This window comes from Pan troglodytes, chromosome 10 (assembly GCF_028858775.2).
Source record: "Pan troglodytes isolate AG18354 chromosome 10, NHGRI_mPanTro3-v2.0_pri, whole genome shotgun sequence".
In the NCBI taxonomy this organism is placed as follows: domain Eukaryota; kingdom Metazoa; phylum Chordata; class Mammalia; order Primates; family Hominidae; genus Pan; species Pan troglodytes.
In genome coordinates, this window is record NC_072408.2 from 97,959,445 (window position 1) to 97,972,871 (window position 13,427).

Below are 13,427 nucleotides of genomic sequence, written 5' to 3' on the forward strand. Positions count from 1 at the left end.
AGTTCACTTAAATAAAATCTGTAAAAACATTTGATTAGAAGAAACTCTGTTATTTAGATCTATGACTTCTAATATGTTTGATAACTTAAAAAAAATAAATTATAACCACACTGCATGGGATCTCCTAATATATACTCTAACATTAGAGAATTCGGCTTTCTGTTTTTATGTTTTTCATATCCAGTTGGGAAGGTGAGTTGAGATGTGACCTTTAATAAATTAATTCAGCTGTTACATCTCCATATTGTTAATTTAGTGTTCTTTTGGAAGCCAGGGGAAATAACATTATAGTGAACTTATTCTGGGTCTGGTTAACATCCTTTCTGGGAATAGACTTTGGATTAACCTAAAAAATACACTGGGAATTTTGCTTGTGGGTATGTGGATTGTTTTTCCCAAAAGTGACGCTGCACACTAGACTGGGCAAACAGAAGAGGGAGGGTGTGAGTGCTGGCAAGTCTGGATTTGGTTCTGTGATCATGACTCAGAGTGGAATCTCAAAATAAATTATAATCTTATTTTGGCACTTTGGAAAAAGGAAAAAGACAAGTACCTGAGTAGAAAAACACACTGCAGTTGTGCTGGATCATGGACCACAACCATTGAAAACACTTTCCCAAATTTCTAATATCACTTTGGCCATGAACAATATTAGGATTCATATTTATCTTATCTCCCTCCTTTCTCTGCCTTCTTGTCAATCCTATTTCCCTTCATCGTTCCTGTGATCACTTGTGGCACCTGCCATTGTTCTATGAATATATATGTGTTCAGTACGTATGCTCTCCACACAAACAGGGACTGAACAGAACAAGAAAGTACAAAAGCAGGGGGTGTCTCATGATTTTTAGATTCACTACCTCATACTTTATAATCCTTCATATATAATTGTTTCTGACATCCACTGTGGCCTAAACTATATGGTTAGAGTATATATTTTGAACGTTTATTAGAAAAAGTTTAAAAAGGAAGTAAAATATGTATTCTTAAATATAGTTAATATGTGGCTTAACTTGAATCCCATCCCTCCCTTTCTCAATTCCAAATATTACTTTATTTTAAAGAATATTTTAAAGTGTAGAAAGGAAAAAAATAACACTGGGAAAGAGATGAGTTTCAAACATGAATAAAATTCCAATGTCTCCCTCTCCCACCAAATCAAAAGTCTTTCTGAATGAGGTGGCGAAAGATGTCCACGATATTACTTTTCTTTTATAGACTGTGACTCTAAAGTGCCAAGTGATTCATGACATAGGACATTCTTGCATGCATAGTTTTTCTTGATCCTTATTAAAACCCAGAGAAATACAAATTAGTCTATATTAAAGATGAGGAAAGTCAGGCCTCAGGCACAGGAGTTTAGCCTCCAAGATTCTGTGACTTTTCAGTTCTACAAGCCTTGAAATAGATAATATTTTCTCTCATGTTTTCCCTTTGCCCTTGAGTGGTGGTTCTTCCACCAGCCTTTTCCACCCCACCCCGCCCCGCCCCAAACTCAACTCAGACTCTTCCCCCATACATAGTTCACATAAGCCCTTGGACTTTGCACTCAGTATGCTGCCTACCAGTTTCAGTTACTCTTTTGTTTCTGTCATAGCCCCTATCACGATTTACCTTTTATTTACTTTTCTGATTACTTTTCTTACGTATATGTATGTGTGTGCATGTATCCCTCATTAGAATGGGCCCATGCCTGTTATTTATGGTGTTGTCACTATGGTACTTTTAGTATCTAACACAACATTCTGCACAGGGTAGGAATTCAAATATTTGTTAAATGAGTCAATCCACAAATGAAGATCCTGATTTAATCTAGTCATCGTTCATACTTTTATACACACCAAAGGATTCTGAATTCTATTAAGTGCCTCTTGAATATTCTGTAAGAATTACACCAAAATGGGGGGAAGTGCAGAGATGAAACAATGTCTTTGAAGAAGTTGGGAGACACCAGAATTTCCCCACATTTTCCAAGCCATATCATGCAAGCATTTGAGTTTGATTCTTTTATATCACAGTAGTCTCTTAAAACTCCTCTTTCTCAACCAATTTTTGTTTCAAAAATATTCATGTTCTGGATCCCACAGATTTAACAGCCTCTCTTTGCCAATTTAACATGTATTATGAACACTAAAGTTGCATGTAAATGATAAGAATATAGGACTTGAGGGCAAGCAGTAGTATTGGTTCTTTCACTAGCTTGGTACTTTTTCTTTCTTTTTCTGGGCAGTCATTTAACCTCTTTTATCTTTACAATCTTTAACATTTTTAGAAAGTTAATGAAGTGTAATTATGTAAAAAATAACCACAAAAATAATAGCAAGCATATAAAATGCCATTAAAATGAGGTATCATTTTGAACCTATAAAAATAACAAGATCAAATAAGTGTACTTTATTTTATTATAATGCTAATTTAAGAAATATTTTTAATTAGCTGTGTGTAACAAAATGTTTATATGCTTTGATCCAGCAATCCCACTATATAGATAAAATATTAAGTGATTTAAAACCAGGACAATATATGTTTCAACACTATATAATAAAAGAAACAAAAGAAATTCTAAAACAGAGGATGAATAACACAGATAAGTGACTATATAGTTAATTCAAGCAATAAAATGTATATTATTAAAATTACATGGTATAATATAATAAAGTGGAAACAATACTATTCAGGGAATATAAATCAGCAAACATGTAATTCAAAAGTTCATAATTTCTATCTGCAGTAATATAACAATATACACTTGGATTGCAATACACACCAAACAATGAAGCAAAATAAATTTTAATTAAATCATTGAATTATCTCCTTGAGCTAATGATTTCCTCTAGCTTTTATTTAGTATTATAATTTTGGACAACTCTATCAATAAATAATTCCTGATGCAGATATGGGATTTGTTATTTTATGTGCCCTTTTTTAAAATTATGATTTAATTCTCTCATCTTATTAATGTATTCTTACTCCAAACAAAAATAACGTAAAATGTTTACCTGTTAAATTTATTTGGGCATTTTTGATGAAACCCTGAAAACTTTTCATTTAATTTTTACACTGGTAGTTATGGTAATTTTCTTAGATGAAATTGTACTTTCTGATTTGAGAAAAGAAAAATTATGAATAAAATTATATATTCTATGAAAGCCATTACATTTTTATATAGTATGATAAATATGATCTATTTTGTCAAGTACTTCCCTCCTCATCCATATACCTATACTTATTTTAAAGAACATAATCTGATTACTTGGAAATCATTACCTCACTTAAAAACAACAACACTATTTTAAAATAAACACACAGTCCAATGACCAAAGAAGACTTTTCAGACATTATACCTAGTGTAAACATAAGCAAACCTCAAACAAGACATGGCCCAGTTTGCAAAAAGAAATCTTTGAGGTGACTGTTTTTAAACTTCATTAACTCTAAATTTCCATTTCACCAGTAATGACACTTCATAGTTCCTAAGGACCATTCCCTAAGGGCTCTGCCTAGCTCACCAAGACACACAACCCAGTAACTGTGGAGTTGACTCTCCTTCATTTTGCTAGCTGAAAACAATGTGGTGTTCTACCACAACTGTAGTTTTTTGGGTCCAGAACCAAACCAGAGAATTTCATTTGGTTTTCTAATTTGGTCCAGCTGTTGAAATAGATCAGTCTTCTTTTCTTTTCTTTTTTTTTATTTTCTTTTCTTTCTTTTCTTCTTTTCTTTTCCTTTTCTTTTTTCCTTCCTTCCGTCCTTTCTTTTTTCTTTCTTCTTTCTTTCTCTTTCTTCCTTTTCTTTCTCTTTTTCTCTTTCTTTCTCTTCCCTTTCTTTCTCTTTCTCTTTCTTTTTTTCCTTCCTTCCTGCCTGCCTGCCTTCCTTCCTTTTTCCTTCCCTCCCTTCCTTCCTTCCTTCTTTTTTCTTCTTTCCTTCCTCCCTTTCTTTCTTCCTTCCTAGCTTTCCTTCACTACCTTTCCTTCCTTCTACCTCCTCACACCCTGTCTTTTTCTTTCTCTTTCCTGGAACCATTCTTTGGACGCTTATAGCAAAATGGAAGTAATCTTATTGAAAGAGTCAGTTTTCATTATCAAAATTGCTAGTAGCACACCGGCTTTATAGTGCAGATATCTGTGGATATTAACAAGAAGTCATGATGACTATATTAAATGTGGTAGTGCTGTGTCTCCTTGAGCTTTCCCCACTGCCCTCTAGTATCCACGTTACTCCTTCAGGTTTCTGCGGCACTCTGGCAGAACTCAAGCAGCAAAACATCTCTTTAATTCGACTTCCCCTGCCCTCCGCCACCATCACTCCAAATTAAGGAAAAGGAAGTAAATAAAAGCAAACATAAAATAAAAGTATAGTTTTGAATAATAGTTCCATACCTTTTGAATAATTGTTTTGAAAGTGAGAGACTAATCAAATAGTCTCCTTTGTTTAACCATTCATTTATTGAGTTAGCTCATTCAGTCAATACAGAATGCCCAACTGTGTGTCTGGAATCATCCTGTGTTCTGGGAACACAACTAGAAAGCAAGGGTCTCTGCTTTTAAGGAGCTTATGTACTTGGGAGAGGAAAAGTAATAAAAAAGTAAACAGTATAATTTCTTAAAAATAACGTCTGTTATGAAAAATCAATAGGATAAAAGATTGAAAGTGATGAGAGTATATGTTGTTTTATATTAGTATAAATGGTAGTAAGGGAAGTGACAAGTGACCACAGATCTGGAAGTATCTCAGGCAGAGAGAAGAGCTAATATAAATATCCTGAAGTAGGTAAGGGTTGTCATGTCAGTGGTAAGAGTTAAGTGCAGAGAGTTGGGCAAAGAAGTAATCCTGTACAGGCTCATCGTTTGTGTTGTTGTCCAAATATAATGGGAAGTTCTTGAATGGTTTAATCATGGAGTGATATGATTCAATCTAGGTTTTATAAAGGAACTGAGACTGCTGAGTGACGCAGTTGGGTAGAGAGAGAGAAAGAGAGTAGAATGGAAGCAGAAAAATCCCTCTGAATATTTCCCAGCCCAGGGGAGCAATTGCGGTGTTGAGTTGGGTGGTAGCAGGAGAGATTATCAAAAAACAATATTGAGGACAAGTTTTGTATGGCACACTGATAGTACTTGTCAATGGATTATCAAAAATTTTTCCTAGATTTTCAATGAATGAATAAATGCTGCTATATTATATAGGTAAGTAAGAACCTGTTCATTATTACAGCCCTGAAGCCATAAAAATAATATGTTCTCGTGGAAGAAAAAGGCTAAGCATACTAATACCAATTAGCAGCAAACACATTTGGAATCCAGGTATACTACTAGTACTTAAAAATTGATGAGAAAAAACTATTCCTCTTGTTTAACATTCAGGGTGTCCACAATCAGTACACTAAACTGTTTCCTGGTGATTTGAAAAGATGTGCTCCACTCACATTTTTATTATTCCTTTTTTTCATTCATTCAACAAATGTTTATTCACTGCCTACTATGATCCAAGTCCCAAGAAAGTAACATAAAGAAGCACATAGGCAGAGTTAAAATTTTTTCTGTTAAAATTCTGACAATATTGCTTCATTTTCTTCTGAGGTTTAGTGCTGTGGAGTCTGAAGTAACTATCATTGTTTTGTTTTTTATTTGTACAGAGTATGTTTCATTCATGTTTATCCCCATTTATATTTGTGTGACTTTTTAAATTGATATTTATGTTCATTTTTGAAATTCAAATACTCTACCAGGTTTTATTATGTTTTTAATGCTTCATTGGCCCACTTTTAGCCTGAAAATTCAAACTTTCAACACAGAAAATGGTTTTTTTCCCCCTGCTTTGTCTTTGATACTCTTTCTGCACTATTTAGATTAGTTTCTTTTTAAAGATCACCAATTATCCATAAGGTAGACTTCTCTTTTCACATTTACTTTTCATCATATTAGATTCTTTCATTTTTGTGTCTTTTCTTTGGCCTCCTAGTAGATAACCAATATCAGAAATGTTGCCCATTTGAATTACTGTAGTGTTTATTCACCTCTGTACTGTTTCTGAAGCTATACATTTTTTTATTCTCATATCATATTTCATTTATTTAAACTCTGCCTACCATCCAGTTTTCTATTTTTTCTATCTCAATATCTCTTATTTCATACATACAATTTATTCAGCATTAACTTAGAGTAGAAGATAGAGCTGTCAACATTTGTTTCCTAAAAAATGATTTTCAAAAGAGGTCTTTCTTTCCACTACTTCAGTGTTTCTCTTTATGTTACATAATCTTTTCATCAGATTGTAACTATTTTGAAAATGTTTTCTCATCCTTGAGTGATTTCTATCCAGTCTGGTATTTTGCCCATAAACAAAAGTTTCAGGTTCTACTTGACATCCTTTCCTTTCTTCCAGCTTTTAAAGAATAATCCTTTTAGATATTAAGTTGGAAAATTAAGTGGTGAGCAACATTTTGTATTTTTACAAGGGCTTTTTTGAATGTGAATCTGCTGAGCTAAAAGGAAGTTTCTAATTCCATTACCTGGTCATCTTATCTTGCCAGACACAGTAAAAAGTGAAATTTAACAAATAACTTAGAGATTCAAGAGCCTATCTGTGGTGCTTTCAGGAAACATGAAAACGAAAGCCTATGTAAGATATTCTTAAAATGAATTGCCTCTCTATTTCCAACTTCACATTGTTAAACATGAAATACTATCTTCTATGCAATTTTACATGAACTTCTTGAAGTTCTGATCCCAAAACTAGTGCCAAAAATAGTTTAATGGGGCACAGTTTAGGGATTTTAAAATATTTTGTTACCCTAGAAATTAACTTTAGATAAATAGTGTTTTTGATCTCATTTTGGCCAGCAAAGGATCAGTATTTGAGCAGTAAGATAATACAGTGGGAAGTATGCATGGAAGGCTCTTTAATTCTATTCCATGACTCCCCCATTTTATGAAAATTATTTTATGGCTTCTCCAATTGTTTTTCATACCTGAGTTTGGTTATGGGAATTCTTCCTGGAGTCTGGCAGGACATTTATCAATAATGTAGTTCATTCTGTTGCTGAAAACATGCAGCTTCTGGTAAAGAACCCACCAAAAGTTTTCTCTGGAGAGCAGCTCCTCACCAGGGATTTCACTTTCTATCCCTGACTATCACAAAAGGAGGTGCCATGATTAATACTCACTAATGTAATGTGAGTGGAAGTGATGGCTGGCATTTCTAGATGAAGGTGTATGTGAGATGGGATTTCATTTTTCACACTCCCATCTGCCATTTGCCAGCTGAATGCCAGGATGCCAAGCATCTCAGGGAAGGTGGAGCCACAAGACAGAGGGAGTCTGGACCCCAGCATCACCACAGAAAAGCAAGTTGCATATCAATGAATATTCACATTGGACTCTTTATGAGCAAGAAATTAACTTTTATTGTATTAAATCGCCAGGGGGTAGATTTTTTCCCCTAAAACATCTACTGTTATCTTATAACTAGAACTGGTTTGTGTTTAGTTTCTTATTAAGAATGTGGAAAAAATCAAATCAGTTGTTTCTAACTTCCCAATGTTTCTCAAAAATAATTCAGAATGAGATGCAATAGGTAACTAGATGTGCTTCAGTTTCCCCACCATTTTGAGTTGCCTTTTCCTTCAACACACAAGAAACATAAATTGAGTACCTCATCCTGCATGATGGTGAAATTTTTGGGGAATTTCCTATGTGTTTATAAAAAACCACATGAGATGGAATTTCAAGAATTACTTCATGTTGCTTGCACCTCACACCCTGAACTTCTTCATAAATCTTTTTTGGTCTTTCTGTAATAATGAGTCAACACCAAAGGATGAATTTCTTAGGGCTGTCCCACGCTTTACACTCACCCTTCTCTTCAATCCACAGAGCACAGATACTATTTGGATTTAGGTATTAGGGAAACCATAACATGGAATAGGAAAATTTAACACAGATGCCATGTATCACGACTTATACAGCCCACTGGATATGTCCCTTCACAGCTGTTGACTCCTGGCTGTCTCTATCTTTACAACCTCTACTTTTGTCATGATGCCCATGTTGCTGGAGACAGATCTCATATGCAGCACTAACATTTCCCATGTCTTGTCTTTTCTTATTTAAATCAATATACCATAACCTGAATACATTCAATGAGTTATGACAGATGTATATACTTGTAAAACTAATACTTTGTGTAGAACCTTACCATCAACACCTTAACTTTTCACTATCTCCTTTGCAGTTCATATCTCCCTTGGCCCTCCTTTTATTACTAAGTACTGTTCTATTTTATGAATAAACTACTTTGTAAAGTAATTTTATTCATCTGTGAATGGACATTTGAGTTGTTTCTAAGTTTCAGTTATTGCAAATAAAACTGCTATGAAGATTTATGTCCAAGTCATCTTTGTGTGGACATGCGTTGTCTATGAAAAATACTTTTAAATGTAATAGCTGGGTCATATGGTAGGTGTACATTTAACTTATAGTAATTATCAAAAGTAATGTTTTAAGTGCCTATAATATTATACCTTGTCACCAGCAATATATGAGAGTTCCAGTTGCTCCACATCATTTTCAAGACTTCGTATTAGGAGTTTTAAATTTTAGCCATTTTCATAGGTACATAGTAATATCTTATTATGGTTTTAATTAACATTTCCCTGATAACTATTGGTATTGATTTTATGTGCTTTTTGAATATTTGTATATTTTCTTTTTAAAGTTTTATTTATAATTTTTGTAGGTACATAGTAGTTGTATATATTTATGGGGTACATGAGCTGTTTTGAAATAGCCATGCCTATGAAATAAGCACATCATGAAGAATTGGGTATCCATCACCTCAAGCATTTATCCATGAAGTTGCAAACAATTTGATTATACTCTGTAAGTTATTTTAAAATTTGCAGTTATTATTTACTATAGTCACTCTGTTGTGCTATCGTATAGTAGTACTTATTCATTCTTGCTAACTCTTTTGTTTTATACCCATTAACCATCCCTACCTGCTCCCCAGTCCCCCATTGACCTTCCCAGCCTCTGATGATCGTCTTTGCACTCTCTATGTCCATGGGTTCAATTGTTTTGATTTTTAGATCCCACATGAAGTGAGAATGTGCAATGTTTGTCTTTCTGTGCCTTTATTTCACTTAACATAATGATCTCCAGTTCCATCTATGTTGTTGCAAATGACTGGATCTCGTTATTTTTTATGGCTGAATAGTACTCCATTGTGTATATATACCTCATTTTCTTTATCCATTCATCTGTTGATAGACACCTAGCTTGCTTCCAAATCTTAACTCTTGCAAGCAGTGCTGCAACAAACGTAGGAGTGCAGATATCTCCTTGATATACTGAGTATATACCCAGAAGTAGGATTGCTGAATCATGTGGTAGCTAAATTGAATATTTATATATTCTCTTTCATGAAGTGGATATTCAATAATTTGCTCATTTTCTGAAAGCTGTTTGCTTGATCTTATTAAATTTTGAAATTGTGCAGACATACATATACACATGAACACATACACATAGGCACTCTGGATAGAAATCCTTTGTTAAATATATGTAGTGTAAACATTTTCTCTCAGTCTGTAGCTCTCTTTCTTTGTTCTTGAGATGTCTTTTGAAGAGCAAAGATTTTTAATTTGATATGTTTTAATTTATTACTTTTTTCTATGATAGTTCATGCTTTTCATATGTTATCTTAAAAAAACTCTGCCTATGTCAACCTTGCAAAGATTTTCTCCATTATTTTCTTCTAGAATTCTTTTTTAATTTTAGCTTTTAATTATACATATGCATTTTGGGTTAATTTGTATATATAATATTAATATAAGGTAAGAGTCAATGTAGATATCCCATACCAGTATCCAGTTGTGTCAACACCACTTGCTGAAGAGATTTCCTTTCCTAATTGAATTGACTTATTATTTTGTTGGAAATCATTAGATTGTTTTTGGGTGGGCTAATTTCATAACTGTTTTCCGTTCAATTGATCTTTATGTCTGTCATTTTGCCAATACCACTATATCTTCATGCAAAGACTTGAAAGTGAAAGTCCTCAATTTTTCCTTTTTATAAAGGGCATTGTATCCATTAGATCGTTTGCATTTTCATAGAAACTTTAGAATCAGCTTATCAATTTCTATATAAAGGCTAATTAAAATTATGATTAGAATTGTAATAAATCTATATGTCAGTTATCAATACTGAATCTTTAAATGATGTATATGGTATATGTCTCAATTTAATTTCTTTAATTTCCATTAGGAATATTTTATATATTTTAATGTACGTATCACACATATCTCTTAAGTTTATTCATGTGTCTTTTTTGAATTTAAGATAAATTTTTTAATAAATTATTTTCCAGTTCTTTTCTATTAATAAATAAAAATTAAACTGATTGCTATATACTAACACTGCATCGTATGACTTTGCTAAATTCATGTATTAGTTTTAGTGGGTATTTTTTATTCATGTCTTAGTATTTTTGATGAACATGTACATGTCATTTTCAAGTGAACATCATTTTATGTTTTCCTTTCCAGTTTCCATGCTTTTTATTTGTTACTTTTTCCTACTGTACTATCTAGAACTTTCTATTCAAAGTTTAATAGAAATGGTGACCACAGCCATTCTTGCTTTTTCCTGATCTTAGGGGGAAAGCATTCTGTCTTTCACTATTTACATACAGTATCTTAGTTAATGGCCCTAAATAACTTGAGTGGTAGGCACCTTATTATTGTTTCTCATTTTGATATGCCTAATGTCTCACAGCTTGTGAACACCAAAACAAAGACTACCCTAGGTCAGGTTGACCACAGGCTTTTATTCTCTCTTTTTTTTAATCATTGTTTTTATAGATTTAGGTAGTTACATGGATACATTGCATAATGGTGAGGTTTGGGCTGCTAGTGTGCCTGTAACCTGTAGAGTGAACGTTATACCCAACAGGTAATTTTTAAAACTTCACCCTTCTCTCATTCTCACCACTTTTGGAGTCTCTACTACCTATTATTTCACCATGTGTGTCCATGTGTACTCATTGTTTAGCTCCCACTTCTAAGTGAGAACATGCATTATTTGATTTTCTGTTTCTAAGTTATTTTGTTTAGAATAATGGCCTTCAGCTCCATCCATGTTGCTGAAAAATACATGATATTATTCTTCTTTATGGTTGCATAGTATTCTATGGTATATATCCACCATATTTTATTTATCCAATTATCCATTAATGGACACTTAGGTCAATTCTATGTCTTTGCTATTGTGAATAGTCTACAATAAACATACAAGTGCAAGTGTCTTTTTGATATAATAATGAAGACTCGTCCTTTTAATTAACCCAGATGAAAATAAGGAAAAAAAATCAAAAAAATGAACAAAGACTTCTGGAAATATGAGATTATGTTAAGCATCCACACCTACAAGTTATAGGCATTCCTGGGGGAGAAGAAGAAAAAATAAAAGGCTTAGAAAATGTATATGATGGAAAATTTCAGGAAAACATCCCTCGTATAGCTATAGAATTAGACATCCAGATACAAGAAGCTCAAGAAAACACCTGGAAGATTCTCAGCAAGACAAATCTCATCAAAGTATATGGTCATCAGACTACCCCGTCAATGTGAAGGAAAAAAAAATATAAGCAGTTAGAGAGAAACATCTAATCATTTATAAAGAAAATCTCATCACACTAACAGTGAGCATCTCAGCAGAAACCTTACAAACCAATAGAGATTGGGGGCCTATTCTTAGCTTTCTGAAAGAAAAAATAATGCCAATCAAGCATCTTATATCCTGCCAAGCTGAGTTTCATAAATGAAGAAGAATTAAAGTTTTTCCTAGGCAAGCTGGTAAGGGAATGTGTCACCCCTAGACTGGTCCCAGAAGAAATGCTCAAAGAAGTTCTAAATATGGAAACAAGGGGCAATGCTTGCCATCATTAAAGCACATGAAAATATAGAACTTATAGATACTAAAAAGTGATTACACAATTGAGACTACAAAGCAACTAGGTAACACTGTGACAGGAGCAAAACCTTGTTGGCTTTATTCTTAATGCCTGCTGTGCACTGCCTCAAGAGAAGCTGGATCAGAGCCTGCAGCTAAATTTCAGGCCTCCACCCAGGCTGCCTGCACCAGGCTTAGAGCCCCAGGCACATTGTCTCTCAGCTTTGAGACCTGGTGTGTGCTAGACAACAGCTGAAGCCCATTCCAGATATCTCCTTTCCTGAGCCAGAGCTGCTTTTTATAACACTTTCATCTGGCAAGGATATGACTCTCTGTGCATGGTGGGGGATGGAAGGCATAAATGGGAGACAGAGGGAGTAAGGGAGTCGAGGAGTAGAGGGCATGCCACAAAGAACATGGAGTCACTAGAAGAAATCTTTTTCTTCCCTAACTCTGTTAGTTCCTCAACTCTGTTTCCCCTGGCTAATGGATTAAGTCTATATCTAATCTCAGAGCACTAGTCACTTATTAATCAAATCCCTCTTAAATTATTTATTCTTTGTCTCTTTTTCTTGTCATAAAATAACCCTATTGCACTGTTGATTGTGAAACAGCAATGAGATTATATCAGTGAATACACTTGTAAACCAAAAGCTGCCATATAAGTGCATATAAGTAACGCTGCCATTGTTGTTATTATTGGTACTGAAAGAAACTCAGAGAATGGATACAAAACTGAAATAAGTTTACTATTTCTGAGAGTCACAAAGGACCAAGATTAAGGTGCCCTAGAAATCTATGAAAAGATTGCTTTTACATTTTATTTCCTGATTTTCATCTTTTGCCAACTACATCTGAGACATTCTTTCTGGGAAAAGAATTTAAAAGTGGATGTTAGTGTCTGGGGAAAAAATGTAGGCTCTGTGAATATGACAGTAATTTTTAAACATGGACTAATTTGTACAGCCCATTCATGAGTAGTTTGAGTTTTTGAACTAACTTTCCCTTTCGAAAAACTACTAATCCTAGTACTACCAGCATTTATCTTAGGTAGATATATCTCTGGTGTACTTATCAGTAGGAGTCACTGAAGCTAGGAAGGAATGATTTTTTTTTTAATCTATCAATCCAGATGGTGTGAAAGAAGAATCATCTTAATCAAAATAACAGCATCCAGAAACATCTGGTCCCATAAGCTTTGTTTATCATTTCCTGAACCTCAGTAAAACTTTGTCTTGTGATTTGTAGGTGGCCTGGTATTTCTTACAATGTTCCAGATGTTTTTCCTGAAGTCAGGACAGCCACAGGAAATTTGTTTAACATTATAATTTTTAATCGTGAATGGATATGTAATACTTTTGACTTTCATTTCCTTTCAGAACCTTCTCAGATATTGTCTTTTTGTTCAATTTTCAAGTTTATTGAAATATATCACTTTCACATTCCAAAGTTATCTACTAGAGGGAGGAAAATACA